Below are 20,622 nucleotides of genomic sequence, written 5' to 3' on the forward strand. Positions count from 1 at the left end.
TGGAGTCCCAGTTCTACCTCTTTATAGGCTTATCATTCTGGGAGATTCTTCTCATCTGTAAAATAGAGATAATATTACTTACCTTATGTACCTCCTAATTTTCTTAGAGGATCAAATGAAATAATATACATGACATCCTTGGTAGATCATAATCCCCTCTGCAAACATAAGTGAAACAGGTAGCATTTTTCATCAGGCTTGAGTCTGTAATGGTTGCTGCTTGTCCGGTCTGCCCACTCTGGGCATCAGTTTCTTGGATAAAATTGTCAGGCTGGAGACACTGAATCCATCTGTCCTTGTATACTGTCTAGAGGAGGTTGTTAGATTGGACTTATACTGACAACAAAAAGATTAATTTAGAATGATACCATCCATCTTACAAAACAAGAATTATACATTTAGCTTTTACGTACATATAAAGACAATAAATAATATGCAGTGTGTTTCTAGTATTTAACCTCTAGTCCTTGATCACCCAGATGAAATGATTAGGTAAGTGTAGTTAATGATTAGCATTAATGGTTAAGAGCTTAGACTTTGGAGTCAGAAAAATTTGGATTCAATTCTCTCAGCTCTATATTTACCAACAAGGAGGGCTTGGGCAAGTTACTTAACTTCTCTAAGCTTCACTTCTTCATCTTTAAAATGTACCTACCCCTCAGACTGTTGTAAGGACTGAAACAAACAATGTAAGTAAGTGCCTGGAACTTAGGAAACACTCTATCAATGTGGAGAGTCATTATTACCATCCCAGTCTGCTTTCTTTCCTGGCTTGCTGATCCCTATACACCTATTTGTTCCATGCTTCTTCCATTCCAATTGGAATGACGACTTTCAGGTGTCAGAGTCTTAAATACTAATGCCAAGAACCCTCTCAATCTGCAACCGGTCTAAGTGAAGCCAAGCTTGTATGAAGGCGAGAGCTTTCCTCCCTTGCACTCTGCACAATAAGTCCTACCACTTTCTTGTATTTCTGGGGAAGATTCTTTATTTGTGCAGAGCAGCAAGTTCCTGTAACCATATTTGAACAACTACATGTCTATGCTCAACTCCTTTTGAGTGGCACAGTAAGGATGGGAGGATCTCATTCTCTCTGGCTTTGCACAGTAAAAAGATGTACAATTTGGAGCCACAGTGAAAAGGGGGTTTACTGTTCAGTCATTTCACGACTTCTACCACATAGGCTCTATAAGGTGATTTGATTCATAATTAATTTAAAAAAGAGAGACTTACTGTAATTTTGAAGTAGGAGTCAGAAATTCTAGCGATAGCATTGTATTCTGGTTTGTCTGTGTGTTTCTCACTTAAAATGCACTTATTGAGAACTTACGGTATTTTCTTCTCTGGGGGAGGAATACAAAGATGAATAAGTTATCTCTTCTTCATAGGAACTAAATCCTCTATAGGAGATGGAAAAGGACACAAACAATGGAAGGGAATAAACAAGTAGGGGAGGAAGGACGTCCTGAGACCCTCTATTCTGAATGAGGATTTATGTGTAGGGGGTGGTAGGTTAAGGGAATAAAAAGGTCATGGGCGCTGGAGTGGGCCTGAATCCTGGTATTTGTATTAAATTACCCTGAGCGAGCCATTTGCCCTCTCTGAACCAGTTTTCTCATGTGAAAAAGGAGAATAATGTTTACCGCAGAAGATCGTTGTAAGGATTAACTGAGATAAAGTACATCACGTGCCAAGTGTGATGCTAGGCTAATTAGAGATAATAAATATTAGCCATTATAAATATTATGATTAATATACCAATACATAGATACTATCTGTAAATCTTGTCAGCATATAGGGCCAGTGGAAGGGGCTTAAATGAAAGAGATCTTTACGCCCATCCCAGCAGCACGGTGGACGTGGAACATCTTCTCAGATATACAAATGTGAAGTCCTTTCTGCTAAATATTTTCCACTCTTCTGACACAGGTAATGACATCCTGTGGTCACTCCCCTCCCCTAGTGAACTATTAGATGGTGGTTTCACACACACCCCACCTAAGATGGTGGATTATCTGATGGTAACAGAGAAACAGGAAGATCAGTGGTTTCAATTGAGCAAAGAGACTGTGTGTTTTACAGTAAATAACTCTTCCATTTCTATCAGTTCCTTGACCAAACACTTAAGTGACGTGGAATGATAAGGAAGCCAAGACACAGCTTTGTAAAAGCCGAAAGTCTCCTTGATGTTAGAAGCACATTCTGTTGTCCATAGCATGCTGAATAAGATGATGGCTGAAGACAACTTCATGGACAGGATAATTGCCCTAGCACACAGCCAGATGGAGGAGGGGAGCCTGGTAGCATACCTCTAAGTGCAGCTGCACCTTCCTGCATGAAGCTGCTGTTCTGTACTAGGGTCTCTCATTCGGTTTGACCAAGTTAGGAAAGAGATGCAGACGAAAACAGAAACTGCATGGAAACTAACTCAGCTCATTTATTATAAAACACTTTGATATATGGGAAACGGGGTTTCTAGGAGGAGAAAATGAGACAATCTGAGATATAATAGTTTTTATTCTTAAGAAATACCACTATGGTCTTCTGTTTCTAAAAGCAGTATTCTCGTAAGGAAATTGTACCACCTAAGGGTTTAATTGGCATAAATTTGGTTGTACCTATGTTCATCATGATGATACTCATTAACAGTGGGTACCATTTTTGAGCTTCCAGCTTAGGTCATGGGGACCCCTGGGATTCAGTTAGAACTCTGTGACCCTTGGAGAGCTGCTTATCTTCAGACTTGAGGCTATAAGCCCCATAAGGGTGGAGGTCTTTTCTGTCTTCTTCAGGACTGTGTCCTACTCAGAGCCAACACGTGATGGCTGCTCAATCAGTATTTGTTGAAGTATTTAACTCAACATGCATATACTGACAACAACCCTGAAAGTTCAATATTATTAGCTCTAGTTGGTGAATAATAAAGTTGACCTGCTCGTTTCAAAGCTATCTACAGAGCTATGCATGTGATGGGGTGTTGCAGGGGTGGGAGAAGTTTGCTCTACAGTCACATGATCTCTGAGCTTAATATGGGAGAATCAAGGAGAGTAATATTGTTTATGTGAAGATTCTTTTCATATTTCCAGAGAGTGGGAGAGAGTAGCTCTGTCGGCCATTTGACTAGAGAAGGAGCTTGAAACCACGTGTATGGGTAAAGGTGGAATCAAGTGGTGATATATTGTCTGGAGAAGAGAATGCTTGGGGACATTATACCCAGGCTCATGTATCCCAGAGCCAACTCAGAGCAGAAGAAACTGTCTTGACCTGTGTAGGCTCAGAGGGCAGAATGCAGTGTGAGTTTTAGGGAAACCAACTTTGGTTCAACACAGGGAAGAGCACTGTAACTTCTTCTGCTGTTTAGAAATAGAATAGATCACCTTAGAGGCAAGAAATCCCCTGCTTGGATTGTGTCCAAGGAGTGACCACGTGATCACTTGACAGGGATTCTGTAAAAGACATTTGAACCTTGGCTCAGGGCTGAAAGGCATTGGAATATCTCCTTTATGTCTCCTAGAATCTATGATTCTATAATCCTGTATTTGAAATTTGTAAACATGGTATCTAGAAATGAATATACTTAAAAGGAAACTAAGTAATAGGTGAGGTCAGATTCCATTAGCTTATAAGGTCCCCTAGGGCAGGATATCTGTCTCTGTGATATAGCATTGTGCTTCCAGCACCCATTACTGTGCTGGCACATAGTACACCTTTATTAACACACATTAAGTGAATCAGTTGGAATCCTGAGTACACTGGGGAAACTATCATGCTCTGAGCACTGATTTCCCAGGAAGTTAGGGAATGAAAATGGAACCAGATCTACTTTCCTGTTCCCCTTTTCTACGTAGATTATAAGTTTGGTCTAGAGGGAAACGTTTTCTCTTTAAATGTTGGACTCCTGTAGAGTCCTTTTCTTGGATGAAGTGCCTCAGTGTGTGTATTTTCTGTTGGCTTCACTAGCGCAGAAGCTATTTTGAGTAGAACACGCAGAAACCCACTTGTGGAATGCTGGAATGTGAAGCCCGGCAGGGGCCTGTGAGATGCCCTGCTCTGTCTGCCGTTGAGAATAGGCAGGAGCAAGACATAAATTAACAGGCAGAAAACCATAATCCAACATGGGGAGTCACCCCCAGAGGGAGACAATGATTGTGTCTAGCACTGTGTCTGGCACCTATTAGGGTCTCAATCCAGCAAAGTGAATGAATGAACAAATAGAGCCTTGTGATGTCCAGGGCAGTGCTGGACTTGGGACCAGGAAGCCTGGATTCTCCTCTGGATCTGTCTGTCACTGACTACCTGTGTGACACTTGCACATTCCTTATCCTCTCTAGCTGTCATCTGGGGTTACCTGGCATTCAAACAACTGTCCCATTTGAGATTACCAGTTGTAGAGGCAGGAGACCATGCTTGTCTCGGCTAGTCAGTAGCAGTGGAAATGGAGAGAAGTGGATGGATTTAAGGGCCATTTTAAAGGAGTAAGTAGGGTGGCATGTGTAATTTGATGTGGGATGTGAAGGAGGGGAAGTGGTCAAGGATGACACCTAGATTTCTGACTTAGGCATCTGGGTGGACGGCAGCAATGTTTTGCAGAGAGAGGAACTTGCCAGCAGGAGTGGGTTTGAGAGGAAGATGACGAACCACACCTTGTGCTCTCAGAAGCCACACACTCAGAGAGATCCTGGCCCTTTGGCTCTTCCCCTGCCTCCCTGACTGAGATGAGGCCTTTGTGTGAGGGGGTGCGCAGACCGGGTAGCTCCAAATGTGACAGGGCCCCCGGTTATGTCTTCTGGTGCTGCAATGCTTCAGGGGCTAGTGTAACTCAGCCTCAAATCTTTACATCTGTCTTTTCTCTTATTGCTAAGGCAGCTCCGGAAGGCAAGTTGGAGAGCTGGGAACCACAACCCTAAAATTATAAAGAAAAAGTAAAGAACCAGGGGAAGCTTCAAGACTAGAAGCTGGTTTCCTGCCAGCGTTTTTCTTTGTTTAATGCACTTGCCCACACTCTCCCTGGTTTCCAAAGACCAACTGCAGGCTGGACTCCTGCAGCCCGTGTCAGCACCTCCAGGCCTTGGTGCTGAATAATGAAGCTAGAAGAAGGAAGAAAATGGAGCTCTCTGAGGGCTGGGGGTGGCGGGGAGCAGCTAGCTGAGTGGCAGAGGGGATGACAGGACAAGGATCGATGCATAATGGAGAGAAGAGACCTCCCCACGGGCACTGAGCTGCAACTGATCTCAGCCTCGTTTAAGTCCTGCAGGCCTGGGTGCAGTGAGCTGACCCCAGCAAAGCCCTGCAGGAGTCCAGAGAATAACTGGCATCCCATGGAGTCCTCTGAATATGGCTGTGGAGAGAGGACCCAAGCTTTACACAGTAGAAAGAGACATGAAAGGGACAAAGGTGGAGAAACAAATGTGAAAACAGAAATTATGGCTGTCCCTTTTAAAAAGAATGTTTTATTGTTTTTGTTTCTAATTACAAACACAATATATGCTCATGAAAATTTAAGAAATGTAGAAAAGTAAAACAAAGACTCAGCTGTAATCCCACTAACCACTCCTGCTGTTTGATGAATATTTACTGAATGCTGACTAGCTGAGGCACAATTTAAGGCCCACAACAACCCTGAGACTTAGGTAGGGTTGTTATTACCTTTTAATCAATGAAGGAAGGAGCTGAGATCAGAGAGGTTGAGATTTGCCTGAAGACACACAGCTGGCAAGTGATGGAGCCTGGATTTGAACCTGGTTCTATATACCAGTTTTCTCACAATACTCTGTCTTGATCCATGGGTGTACCCGAGGTGATGCCACTTCATCAAATAATCCCGATTTTCCGATGGGAAATACTCCAAAGCAAAAAGATAACACATGAAGATGTTTCCAAAATGTGTCTTATCTTTCCAGTCATGTCACACTTCGTGTAATTCTGTAAACTCATCCATTGCAAAGGTGGTGTTTTAATTCTTTGCCCCTTCTGACGACCAGAACAGAAGGCAGCTTTCCTCCCATCACTTGGCCTGAGGCTTCCTTCTGCTTCTGCCCAAGGCAGGCTGCAGTTAGCACTCATTGCTTAACCTCTTCCTCCTGCAAGTCACTCTTTGAAGCAGAATATTTTGTTTAGCCCATTTTGACACCATGGACATTCTGTGACCCTAAATATCAACCACTTTTTTTAAATGAACAAACATGTTTAACAACCTTACCCCTTTTCGAAGCTTTACCATCTCCCATCACATCTCTGACTCAGCCCCTTCCTTGAATCCCCCATCTGACCCTCACTTCATCCTGACATTAGACTGAGTTTCTTCTGCACAGAGTACATGATGCTCTTTTAAAAGTTGAAAACAGAATGCTTTACTCTTTATAGAAATGACTTAAGTGTGAATGTCAGAATATCCCTAGCATCAAAATGACCTCAACCAAACATCATATACCCAGTCCCCAATCCTGACTACCCAGCCTTGTCCCCAGCAAGTCTCTTACTGATGGCTTTAGACTCTTGCTGTGTATCCTCCCCTGTGAACTAACTGGCCCTGACTCTTCCTGATAACTCTCCAGTGGCTCTTAATCTGGAGTTGTCATTTAGAGCAGGAACTTTGGAACCAAGCTGTCTCAATCCTACCTTTACCACTCCCTGTGTGACCTTGGGCAAGTTATTTAACTTCCCTGTGCCTCAGTTTCCTTGTTTGTTAAATGGAGAAAATAATATCTATTTTATAAGGTTGTTGTGAGAACAAATATTTGTAACGCTAATGCTTGCAAAGGTCTTAGAACATGACCTGGCATGTTGGAAGCATGCAGTAAAAGTTAGCTATTAAGACAAATGGACTTGTCTGTCCATCTGTCACCTTTACGACCAGTAGTCAAGCTATATTTCTTAAAAATAATTTTAAATTTTAGTGGCTTTCCTGTTTTATTTATTGGAATTGTTGGGTAATTTGTTTTAATAGCACACACAGTAGTTTATCTACAGTTACACAGTGAATAGACTTTTGTCAGCTGGCCTAGAAAACCAAATAACCACTCTAACGCTATGTGTATATATACACATCTGTTTATCTATCTATCTACATGTATATATACACACATATAGACACACATTTGCAGTGGATTTTTGGACAACAGTTTTTATGTAATATATCCAGTTTATTGTATAAACTAATTTTTCTTCTATTTGTTTTTCATTTCCAAAGGTTGACTGATAAAGCATTGTCAAGACTCAGCATGGTCTTGAATATACCCAGGATTTTGTATTTTATTCCCTGTGTGATGAGGAGCTGCCCATGGCTTTGGAGGAGGAGAGTGGCATAGGCTTCAGAGGAGGAGGTTAGGAAGCAATGCAGAGGCTGGCCTGACTAGGGGATCTTGGAGTTTGGGAGATCAGTTAAGAGGCTGTTAGAATGACTCAGACAAGAGGGGATACATGAGAGAATAATTTGGGGATAGAATTAGGAAGGCTTGGGAATGAAGTGGTGAGACAAGTGGAGGAGATAATTCTAAAAGTTTTTATTTTGGGTGAATGGGAGGGTGGTAAAGAAAGGCAGCCTTCTCTATTGTTTTCTAAATACGGAAGGGATTCAGAATTTTCAAGGAGAGGAAGAGATAGGCTGTGAAAAGTCAGAATATAATGCAAGCCTCTTCCTTAACTCAAAAAAACAAAACAAAACAAAACCTAGGGACTTCCCTGGTGGTCCAGTGGTTAAGAATCCGCCTTCCAACGCAGGGGCCCCGGGTTCGGTCCCTGGTCGGGGAACTAAGATCCCACAAGCCGCGGGACAACAAAGCCCGCGTGCCGCGACTACAGAGCCCACGCACCACAGCTACAGAGCCTGTGCGCCACAACCACTGAGCCTGTGCATATGGAGCCTGTGTGCCACAACTAGAGAGAAGCCCACGCCGCAATGAAAGATCATGCCACAACTAAGACCCAATGCCGAAAAAAAAAAATTAATTAATTAATTAATTAAATATTTTTAAAAATCTATGTGTACCTAGAAAATTTGACATCTGAACCTAAAACGAAACAAGAAAAAAGGGGGGGACATATAGGGTTGATAATGATTTTCACTGATGATCCACTTGACAATGATAATCAAGCACATTAAATATTACATTCCAAGGAGGGTGGAGCAGATGCTAAGTCTGTGACATAGCATAGTCTTTCATCTCTGCAGATGTGGAAGTTTTCCTCTCCCAATAGAACTGCCAGAAACCTGTTTGGAAAGACCCAAACAAGGCCACAAGCACCCAACTACATCCTTTCCAAGATGTTAATACTTTCCACTTTCATCCAAGATTCCCAAAGTCTGTGTGTTCGGTGGACAAAGAACGAGACAGAGGGGCTGCCCTGGCCTGAGCCCACATGGGCAGCCAACCATGCAGAAGGGAGTGGCTGCAGCCTCCAGGCCAGAAAAAGTGTCTCCACAAAACCACATTCTCTTCCCACCTCCCTCCGAAACACACCAGCTGGTATAGGGAGAGTTTCTGAAAATGAGAATGAAGCTTTCTTATATTGTGTCTATGGGTTCTGTTACCATATTTTCTAAGTCAGAACTCCAGGTGCATGACAGATACAGTTGTACTAATAGCAACCAAGGGACAGGATATTTTAAAGATACTCTGAAAAAAATCTAGAGTACGTGTTTGCCCTGGTAAAAATACATTATTTAAAAGACTGATTCCACAGATATTTATTTGGCACCTAGTAGGTGCCAGGCACTGGTGGTAGAGGGGTGAACAAAATAGACAACATGTTACATAATGGGAATGGGCACCCCACTGGGCAGTGTGTTGAGGTTTAGGATCTGGACCATTAAGTTAAAGATATGATCCAAAAAGAACACAGTTGGGTAGGTAATTACATTGCAGATCTTTAACTTCTATTTGAATCCCCAAAGTTCAAAAGGACCAATTCTAACCCTGCCTGACTAATCAGGGATATAGTCTCTAACCCCCAGTGGGAAATTATCCCTGAGCTCCCCTGCTGAAAAACCTTGGATCATTCTATCAGGCACTATAATTATATATATATATATATATATCTGTCTTATCAGCCTTTGTAGACTTTTTCAAAGCAGGCTGCTTTTGCTTATCTCTCCAGATCCCTCTTCTGACACCACCCTATTCCCCTCCCTTCTCCTTTCCAATTCACCTCATCCAACGTTCCTTCCATGCCAAACTTTTTGTGAGTCTCCCTATGTGCACAGGCTCTTTCCAGCTCTGCCTTTGTGTACACAGTTCCCTCTGATAGGACACCCTTTCCGTTCTTTGACTTTGACTCTTTTTGGGAAGAATCAGCTTGGAAATTACTTCCTCAGTTAAGCCCTCCTAGACCTCTCTATTTATTGAGTGGTCATGACCCCTGACCCTTAACAGAGATAAGTATATTTCTGTTAGCTCACTTATCAGCCTGCTTTTTTTTTTTTTTTTTTTATTTCACTGTTTGTTTATGGGTCTACAAGGCCTGGGCAGAGTCCTCATTTTATCTAACTAGCTCTCTGGAGACCTTTGCCTCTCTGCACCTTTGCCTGGAAGAGAATGTCAGTGAAAGTGTGTTGAATAATTTACTTGCCTCCTAAACTGCCCTCCCATCTCCAAAAAAACAAAACAAAACAGGAACAAAGGAAGCAAAACAAAACGTGTGTCCTTGCTAGAAATATCCCCCAGTGCTCACTCCTTGGTTTAAAGGCATTGAGACTTTCATTAGAACCTAATTGATATGTAGTGGACAGAGCACTGGATGAAGAATCTGGAGACCTATATTCTAGCTCCAACTCACCCTGCAATTAGTTCTGTGACCTTGGCCAATTATATCATCTCCCGAGGTCTAAGTTTCTTCATTTCTAAGGTAGAAGTTGAACTCAGAAGAGTATATAGGTTTTTTTCCCTCCAGTGATAATTGAGTCCAATGGTCAATGAGAGTGACCTCCCAAAGAGCTTCGTTGAAGATTATGAAGCTCAGGTCAGGAAAGACACTCAGCTGGAAAGAATACATTGACAGCTTCTGCCCATTTAGCACAGAAGTGGGAGGTGGGGCACATCTGCCTCTCATTTGGTGATGTTGAACTGGATAGGTCTTTGAGTTCCTGTTAGCTCCAACACTCCACATTTCATGATCATGCATGGTTATACGTAAAACCAGTTCCATTTCCCTTGTATGAGGCATATGTCAATTATTTGCCGCATGCTATGTACTTGAGGATCGTGAGATAAAAAGAATAAATAATGCATGGTCGGGCTTCCCTGGTGACTCAGTGGTTAAGAATCCGCCTGCCAACGCAGGGGACATGGGTTCGATCCCTGGTCCAGGAAGATCCTACATGCCGCGGAGCAACTAAGCCCGTGCGCCACAACTATTGAGCCTGTGCTCTAGAGCCCGCGAACCACAACTACTGAGCCCATGTGCCACAACTACTGAAGCCCATGTGCCTAGAGTCCATGCTCCACAACGAGAAGCCACCGCAATGAGAAGCCCGTGCACCGCAATGAAGAGTAGCCCCCGCTCACCACAGCTAGAGAAAGCCCACGCACAGCAATGAAGACCCAACACAGCCAAAAATAAATAAAATAAATTTGAAAAAAATAATAATAATGCATGGTCTTTGCCTGTAAGGGATTCTGAGTGATTAGCGGAGGGAGATGATAAGTACTATCTCCATTTAGCAGATAATAGGAACTGAAGCTCCACCAATGAGTAGAGGAAGTGGGTCTCAGACTAAATTGATTCTAAGGGCTTTACCCTTTTCCACTCTACCTCTCCACTGGTTGTTTAGAAGAGAAAGGGAAAGGAGATACTGAACTGAAAGCCTGAGTGTTTTCCACGCTGGTTGCCTCATAGTAGAGGCCCAGGATAAACAGTGGACAGTGTTAGAAACCTGGGGGGAGGGGTAGAAAAGGGAACAGAAGAGTCCAGAAGACAAATTTCACCTAATGTATGAGGGTTGGTCTTGACTTCCATACAGGAAAGTTTCATCAGGCCCCAGTGACAGGCAAGCATGTGTCCTCCTGTCACAGGTGGCTCAATTCTAAGATTCTGTCCCCTTGACAATGGTGGGGTTAGAGAGAGGCATTGACCCTTCTAGGAGGAAACAGTGCAGGATAAAGATTTAAATCAAATCACATTAATAACACATCAGGCCTTAACTTTGCGTGAAGGTGTCCACCAAACACCACCTGAGGGCATGGCCCTGTGAGCTTGTGAGGTTTAGAGGAGGCCTTTTCAAGTAGTAAGTTTTTCTAAGTAGTGAAAATTTCTAAGAGCAGATGGCTAGTTTCTGGGCCTATCACACAGATGTATCTTGATGGAGGTGAAGGGGTGGCCATAAATCCACAGTGTGGTCTCTGGACTCCACACATTTGGATTCTTTTTTGTTTTCAGATTCTTAATGGTGACCATGCCGTGAGAAAATGGTTTGTGTCACTAGACTCATACAAGACAAACAGACTTGAAGAAAGGAAGTTATTGATTTATAACGAATTTTCACATTACATGCAATGCACATACTACACACACAGACATCAGACGCTCCACTGAAGTTAGCTAGTGAGGACATCCCTTTCATGATACTGACAGACCTGGGAAACCAACCAATATTCAGAAGGTCACTAAAGGAAAACACAAAGTTGGGGAAAATAAGATTCAATGAGCTAAATGTGATATGTTGATTTTTGGCTACAGTAACTTTAATGTAAAATATAGAATGTTGGAACTAGAAGGGACCAAGTTCACCTTAGGCAACTCTCATTTCACAAAAGGGGAAATTGAGGCCCAGAAAAGGGAACTGAATTTCCTAAACCCACAGCATTCATTTGTTTTCTCTTTCATCCTACAAATATTTATAGAGGGCCAACCAGGAGTGAAGCCTCATTCTAAGCAAAGTGGAGGCTTTCAAAAGCTCAAAAGTCTAGCTTGGGAGATGGATGTGAACAGAACCAATTCTCATACAGTATGATTAGTGCTCTAAGACAAGGATTGGCAAAGATTTTCTGTTAAGGGCTGAATAGTAAATATTTTAAGCTCTGAAGGCCATATAGTCTCTGTTGCAACTACCAAGCTCCATTGCTGTAGCACAAAAGCAGCCATAAACAAAATGCAAATGATAAAAGCGGCTGCCATAAAACTTCATTCCCGTTGAAATTTAAATTTAACATTGTAGTCACATGGCATGAAATATTCTTCTTCTTTTGATTCTTTTCAACCATTAAAAAACGTAATAACTATTCTTAACTCATGAGCTTACAAAAACAGGCAGCAGGCTGGATTTAGCCTATAGGCAGCAGTTTGCTGACCCTAATCTTAGATGAACAGAGGTTTCAGATGATTTTTTTCACCATCCATGAAGGGTATGATCTAGTTGTTGATCCGATTCTTTTACCAAGAACAAAAGGGAAAAAAAAGATATGCTTGTCAGTGTCACTGTGATAAGGCAGGGCCACAGAGGGGGTGACTTCACAAAGAACAGTACAAGATTGGTTAAGAAGAGGGCGGAAAGCCCTTAGTTCATCCCCACCTCATCTCTATTTCCAGTTAAACTCCAAATCCCTCTATAATCTTGAGCCAACTTTAATTTATTACTTTTCACATTTCAGAGACTCTCAATTTTGTGCAATTTAAAATGTAGATTCCTCTGCAGAAAAACTGGCCCTTCCTTTCTAAAGTTTCCATGTAGCCATGTTTAGAAGGGAGTCAAATGGCTGTATGGGACTCAGACCCTCTAGGGTTTAGATAATTTTTTGACAGCATTAGGGTGCCCTGTGGGCGGCCTTAGGGGAGACTGACAACCTTCTCCTAATAGATATGAGCACACGGGCAGTGTCATTCATCTTCGTATGCCTAGCCCTTCAGAGCAGAGTTTGGTATTGCAGAGTCACTAGGCTTTGTCATGGCCAGTTGACCTGATGAAAAGGCATGTGCTCTTTCCCCTTATAGGAGAATTCCCTGGGTCTCAGCTTCCTCACCTGTACAATGGACATAACAATATCATCTACATCACAGGTTTTATGAGGTCACATGTATGATAGCACTCTGTAAACCATCAAACACTATATGAATAATCTTATAAACTTCCACCACTTCCTTCCATTCTTACCATCCCTACACTCAACAAGCCCACTTTATCTTTCTGGGCCTCATTTTCCTTATCTCAAAAGCCAGGAGGGCGAATTCAGTAGTACTTAGTTCCCTTCCATTTCTACCACTTTGGCCCTGTGCCTTGTTAGGAAAGGAATTTTTCACTATACGGGAAGCAGTTTTGCATTATGATTGAAGGTAGAGGGCAGGAACAAAGAGGCCAGATATGGGAAAATGACAAAAAAAAAAAAAAAAAAAGAAGACTAGAAGGGAACCTTGGCCTTAGACAGGGAGGCCTTAGACCAAGGGCCTTCCTCATTTGGTGTTCAGGATAAAATGCTTTCTTAAAAAGCAAAAAGATCATGTTCTTTGGCATAGTCTAGATTTGCTTTACATGTGGAAAGCTGAGTTTGAGAATCTCAACCTTTCTTTTCTCTCCTTCTCAGAATCAATCAAGGCTTGGAAACGTTGATGAGGTTATCCATCCAGCAATTTTTAATGAGAGGCTCACTGCCTAGATACTTCAGTGTGGAATACACATGGCTATGTCATGCTTTTTTTTTTTTTTTAAACCTCTTCTGGAAGTGATGGCTTCCACAAAGTTGACTAAGTCATGTCAGGGTCTTACACAGATTTTTCCCACTTTTCTATTATTTCCACTTTCAAAAAGAAGTTGTGTGTAAGTCCATTGACCAGGTAGGTGAAATGCTATTGTCCTCTCTGAAGAAACTCACTTTGTTTTTATGGAGCCAGTGTGGGATGGGGGTGGGCACAGGGCTGGCTGGCAAACAAGAGGCAGGTGAGGCAAGTGAGGAGATTAGAGAAACCTGTTTCTCTCCCTCTTCCACACGCCTGGCTTGAGATGTTTAAGGAGGGACAACGGGGATCCAAATCCAGGACCTATCCTGTGGCTCTAAGGGTTCTATTCTACAAAGGAGAACGGGTCTTGGTAGGGCTGTCTGGTGTCTAAGAGATGGGTCTAGGCATCTAACAATGGGCAAATTCGAAGCCCTGTGAATTCTCTTGGACCTACATATTATCAGCCCACAGAGATAAACTAATTTACAAAAGAATGTACAGTAGATCACAGTTTCCCACAACTACAGGGACCTAAGAAACACTTTTCAAGAGATCCGTATCTTCAGTACATGGTATCAGAAACTAGGAAAATCCCAACTAAATATCTTGCATTAGACTGAATTTTCTCTGAAACGAACAACTATGGTCCTTTGGATATACCCAAGCTTTCCCATCCCCCTTGTGCATATATTCAAATTATTCTCTCTACTTTAAAAACCCTTCCCTAGCAAACATTCTTCCTATTGTTAGGGGAGCCACTGACCGAAACTGCCCACCCTGGCCAGACACCATAGTAACCACTTGCACGAGTTATCTTACAACAGGAGGTCCTGGTAAGGAACGCGGAACTAACAAGCTACCAACAACCAGAAGAATTTGGGAAAGGTCAAAAGGAGAGAGGAGGCGCCCGTCCATATGTCCTACCAACCTCCCAGAATCCACCTTGGCTGAGCAATGCACGTGCCACCAGGAAGCACCCTGAGTCAGAGTGATTGGCCAGAGACAACCCAGAAAGTAACCCCATCACCATAAAACCTGAGACTGCAAGCCACGTGGCAAAGCAGTTCTCCTGGGTTCCCTTACCCTGCTGCTCTCCGCCCGGGAGCCCCTTCCCAATAAAGTCTCTTGCTTTGTCAGCACGTGTGTCTCCTCAGACAATTCATTTCTGAGTGTTAGACAACAGCCCACTTTTGGGCCCTGGAAGGGGTCCCCCTTCCTGCAACACTATCACGGACCATTGCTGGTCCAAATCAAACCACAGTTCAAGTCCCATTTCAAGTACTGACTTCTTTATAAAGACTTCACTCATTTATCAGGATCTTGTTATAGTTACTTTTCCATGAGTTTATGTTTTGCCTCTCCAATGACAGTATATGTTTCTTAAGGCCTCAAACTAATCTTTATACTTCCTCACATTCAAAATGATTCCTGGTTCAGGTCCTTCAACAAAGTAGGCATTCCAAAAAAAAAAAAAAAAAATCTGTGTTGGTAGGAATGTAAATTGGTGCAGCCACTATGGAAAACAGTATGGAGGTTCCTCAAGAAACTAAAAATAGAGTTGCCTGCCATATGATCCAGCAATCCCACTCCTGGGCATATATCTGGACAAAACTATAATTCAAAAAGATACACGCACCCTTATGTTCATAGCAGCACTATTCACGATAGCCAAGACATGGAAACAATCTAAATGTCCATCAACAGATGAATGGATAAAGAAGATGTGGTATATATGCACAATGGAATACTACTCAGCCATAAAAAGAATGAAATAATGTCATTTGCAGCAACATGGATGGACCTAGAGATTATCATACTAAGTGAAGTAATTCAGAAAGAGAAAGGCAAATACTATATATCACTTATATGTGGAATCTAAAATATGACACAAATGAACTTATCTATGAAACAGAAACAGACTCACAGACATAGAGAACAGCCCTGTGGTTGCTGAGGTGGGGAGAGGGGGTGGGGGAGGGATGGAGTGGGAGTTTGGGATTAGCAGATGCAAACTATTATATAAGAATGGATAAACAGGGAATTCCCTGGCAGTCCAGTGGTTAGGACTCCACACTCTCACTGCCAAGGGCCTGGGTTCAATCCCTGGTGGGGGGAACCAAGATCCCACAAGCCGGGCGGTGTGGAAAAATGTAGATCATATGTATGTATGTACATGTGTGTTTACAGAGAAAGAAAGAAGAAAAAAGAAAGAATGGATAAAAGAGGTCCTACTGTATAGCATAGGGAACTATATTCAATATCCTGTGACAAACCATAATGGAAAAGAAAAAAAAAAATCTGTTGATCATTTGTTTAACCAGAACACAATATCCAAGATCCTCATCTATAAATGGAATGTTTGCGCTATTTAGAAGTCTGAACCACAAAGAAATTGTTAACAAAGATTTCAGTTCAAAACAAACAACAAAATTCTAGAAGATTTCCTGAGTTCAACATAGTCAAACTAAGTTTTGCACCTTCTACATATTTATCCAGGCAGTTGAATAATTTGAATTCAAGTTCTGAGTAAAAAGCCCGAGACATGGCAAGATTTTCAATCAAGAAAGATTCAATTATATTCAGTGTGTGCTTTCCAAAGGAGGAACACAAACTAATATTTTGAAAAGATTCTCAACAAGAGGGATAGAACTACAATGATTTCCTTTTTTTAATTTTAATTTTATTTTTTAATATTTATTTATTTATTTATTTGGCTCCGCCAGGTCTTAGTTGCGGCATGCGAGATCTAGTTCCCTGAACAGGGATGGAACCCAGGCCCCCTGCATTGAGAGCGTGGAATCTTAACCACTGGACCACCAGGGAAGTCCCTACAATGATTTCTTTAATAAATATTACTTATACATAAAATGAAGCCACCACATGCCTCCCCCTCATCCTGGTTCATGAACTCTGTGCTATAATTCTTTATCTCCCCAAATAATTAAGAGGGAGGGAGATGTGAAATATGAGATAGCATATGCTATGAACAGAATGCTTGTGTCTTCTCCAAATTCATATGTTGAAATCTTAACCCCCCAATGTGATGATATTAGGAAGTAGGGCCTTTAGGAGGTGATTAGGTCATGAGGGTGGAGCCCTCATAATGGGACTTGTAAGAAGAGGCCAAGAACTTGCTAGTCTTTCTTCTGCCATCTGCAAATCAGGAAGTGGGTTCTCACCAGACACTGGATCTGCTGGCGCCTTGATCTTGGACTTCCCCACCTCCAAAACAGTGAGAAATAAATTTCTGTTGTTTAAGCCACCCAGTCTATGGTATTCTGTAATAGCAGCGTGAATGTACTAAGGCAGAATGTTTGTACCTACTATGGCTGTGATGCTTTATAACCACAGTTTCAATCTGATCAGCAACCCTGTGAGGCAGGTGTCATATACACTTGTCTTACAGATGACAAAACTGAGGCTGAGAAGGGTCAAGTAACTGCTCCAAGGTCACGGAGCTGAAAGTGGACCTAGATAGATCAAAACCTAGGTCTCATTGGTTTCAAAATTTATACTTTTTTCACTGTACAATGCTGCCTTTTTGCAGTGTTTTCACAGCTATCCAAACAGATGAGAAAAATGAGTTGATGTTTACACATTTTTTTAAGTGGAAACGCCGTTTGCTGTAATGAAACAAAACAGCTGATAGAAGATGTGGCTCCCATTCCGCCATGAGCCACCAAGCTGTATGACCTCAGCCAAGTCACTCCATCTCAAAATCATAAAATCAGACTGTGAATGCTGAAAAATGCATCTTGAAGATCTTATCTCCACCCAATCTCCTCCTTTTGCGGACGAGGAATTTGAGACCCAGATGAAGCCACCTGCCAACAGTCACAGAAGGGCAGAATTCAGGCTTATCAAACCCATCAAGGGCTCATTCCACTGGGTTGTGTCTCTCCTCTCTGGACCTTGGTCTCCTCATAAAACAAACCTCCAAGACCAAGTGTGTTGTCTTAGCCAGTGTGAGATGTTATAAGGCTATAGACTTACAACAAACTTTTATTTCTCACAGTTCTGGTGGCTAGAAGTCCAAGATCAAGGCCCTGGCAGATCTGACGTCTGGGGAGGACATACTTCCTGGTTTGCAGATGGTTATTTTTCTCCTGGTATCCTCACATAGCTGAGAGAGAGAGAAAGATCATCTTTCTTGGGACTTCCCTGGTGGTGCAGTGGTCAAGACTTTGCGCTCCCAATGCAGGGGGCCCAGGTTCGATGCCTGGTCAGGGAACTAGATCCCACATGTATGCCGCAATGAAGAAGCCCACCTGCCGCAACTAAGACCCGGAGCAACTAACTAACTTACTAAATAAATAATTTTTTTTAAAAAAAGATCATCTTTCTTGTGTTTCTTCTTATAAGAGCACTAATCCCATTCATGAGGGCTCCACTCTCATGACCTAATTACCTCCCAAAGGCCCCACCTCCTAATACCATCACATTGCGGGTTAGGATTTCAATATATGAATTTTGTGGGGACACAAACATTCAGTTCATAACATATGTGGTTCACTTAGATTGTGGTATGCAAATATAGAGAATTTTATTATGATCTTTCAGTGCGTAACTAAAAAAATGAGAGGTCTCAGAGGTCCTATGAGAGAAAGAACATACATCCTCTGAGCCTACATGTATGTGGTATGTGTGTGGGGGTGTGTGTGTGAGAGAGAGAGAGAGAAACAGACACACAGAGACAGAGACACACACAGAGAGAGAGAGAGAGAGACAGAGAGAGCACAAGAGACACAGAGAGAGAGAGAAGAGGACGGAAAATGTGTTGTAGAGAGAAATCTGTCCTTAGGGCTGCCTCAGATCCCAATAATATACCTGAGTGAGTTTCTATTCCTTATAACAAAAACAAAAGAAACTAACTAGAAAAAAGAGAAATATATCTTTTTCTAAATTAACTCTTTCCTTGGGAACTCCCTGGTTGGTCCAGTGGTTAGGACTCCACACTTTCAAATAACTCTTTCCAGAGCATCATATTATACTCTGGTATAGTGTATATAAATAGAAACACCGAAATGCTAGTATCCTGGAAAAAGTTATATAATGCACACCAAAAAAAAAAAAAAAGAGAGAGAGCATTTACTCCCTGGTGCTCTCCTCAGACTTTCAATCTCATTTCTCCACCAAAATAACTATAATTAATGTAAAAAGGCTAAAAATTGCCAGCATGTGGGGTTTGGCTCTATGAAGCAATGGTGGAACAGCCCTCCTTTCCTTTCTACTGCCTTTGGCATCTGTGTGATTCCTGTAGGTGTATTTTTTGGCCTAGATCATCAGGGAACTGTTTTGTTTAGGAACTGATGGGCTTTTATTGAAACACCTCTCTGCTTAGAGGGAGAAGACTTACCTATGTCGCCTTAGAAGTTAATCTATTATGCCACAGTGGAGTGCTGCTAGAAGGGTTTGAATAGTATTTCCCAAAAGGTTGTCCTTGGAACCTTAGGCCTGTGTGATGCTATGTGACAAAAGGTTCCAAGGTCAAATAAGTTTGGGAAACACTGCCTTTTGTATTGCCTCTCATAGAGTCATTGATGCACACGTCTTTTCTGCTGGCTTCTCCTCTGTACAAGATTTCTAAATTTGAAGTGCCTCAGGGCTTGGCTGTGAGCCTTAACTCCTCTCGGAGCTCTCCCTAGGTGATCTCATCCAGTTCTAGGACTTTAAATGCCATCTGTATGCTAATGATTTCCCAATTTATATCTCAAACCTTCCTCCTAAGCTCCAGACTCATAGATATGTAAGACCTGTCTACTTGATAGCACCTCTTACATGTGTAATAGGTATCTTAAACTTACCTTGAGTAAAACAATCTCTTTATTTCCTTCATGTCTTTAAGCCTTTGCTTCTCTAGTCTTTTCCAGCTCAGTCAATATTACCAACATGTAATTATTTGCTCAAGCCCCAAAGCTGGAAGTTATTACCAACTTCCTCTGGTCCCTCTGGTCCCTATTACCCACGTTAACCCATCAGGAAGCCTTGTTGTCTCTACTCAAAAGTGTGCTGAAGCCACCCACAATCTCTCTATCTGCACTGACAACGCCGTCATCATCTCAAGAGCCTGCAAGAGCCTCCTAACTGGTTTCCGCTTGTAATCTTGGCCTCTAGATTCTATTCTCTACCCAACAGCCAAGGAGAGGTTGTTTGTTTCTTTGTTTGTTGGTTTGTTTGTTTTTCCAAATTGTAAATTAGATTGAATCAAGGCTTAAAACACTTCAAACTGCTTTCCATTGCACAACAATCAAACCTTACTTCTTACCGTGCTCTCTAAGATCATACCTCATCACCTGCAGTTTCTCAGCTCCAGCCACAGAGGCTCTTTTCTCTTCCTCCAACATGCTAGGTTTGTCCTTCCTTTGTCCTGCTAGGTCTGTGGACTCACTGTTCCCTCTGCCTGCCGGGTTCCCCACTTCCCGTCCTTCCCTATAACATCACCTGTTGAGGTCTTCACAGTCCTCGGCTGTGAAGATTATTCGAAATCTTATTTGTTTGTTTGTTCACTTTTCTTGGTGAACTCCACCTAGAAAGTGAATTCTATGAAGGCAAGGCAAGGATCTTACCTGTCCTATTCACTCTTCCCCAAGGTTTTCTCAGTACCTAGAGCAGTGCCTATTATGTAATAGGTGCTCAATAAATAGTTGTTGACTGCATGATGAGCTGAGAAATTATGCAGTAGAGAAAGCTGCAAAACTTAATTTAACCCAACATTCCTCAAAAGTATTTGACCACAGAACCCTGCTTGCCATTGTAGAGAATATTCATTATCCCAGGGATCATTTCCTAGAATACACTTTGCTTTATGCTGGTTTAATATCAGTATTGAGAAGAGGTAATGTTTGAGACTCAGTGGATCTTCAATTTCAAAACTTGAAAATCTCTTGTAAGCAGGCATTTTGACTGGTCTTTGGGAGTCCAGGCTATTTTTATTAGGAGAATGCTAATTTAAAAAGTAAGCTATTGGGTATTCTTTCT

General features: G+C 42.0%; 1 long non-coding RNA gene across 1 annotated transcript in view; it reads right to left on the minus strand.

The window, feature by feature from the left end:
* Positions 1 to 5,535: 5,535 nt before the first annotated feature.
* The window catches only part of LOC137772672 (uncharacterized), a 58,173-nt gene continuing 43,086 nt past the window's right edge, over positions 5,536 to 20,622 (minus strand). The window contains exon 3 of the long non-coding RNA XR_011075515.1: positions 5,536 to 6,092. This is a non-coding gene — a long non-coding RNA (uncharacterized lncRNA). The remainder of the gene's footprint in view (positions 6,093 to 20,622) is intronic.

The sequence above is a fragment of the Eschrichtius robustus genome, chromosome 11 (genome assembly GCF_028021215.1).
Source record: "Eschrichtius robustus isolate mEscRob2 chromosome 11, mEscRob2.pri, whole genome shotgun sequence".
In the NCBI taxonomy this organism is placed as follows: domain Eukaryota; kingdom Metazoa; phylum Chordata; class Mammalia; order Artiodactyla; family Eschrichtiidae; genus Eschrichtius; species Eschrichtius robustus.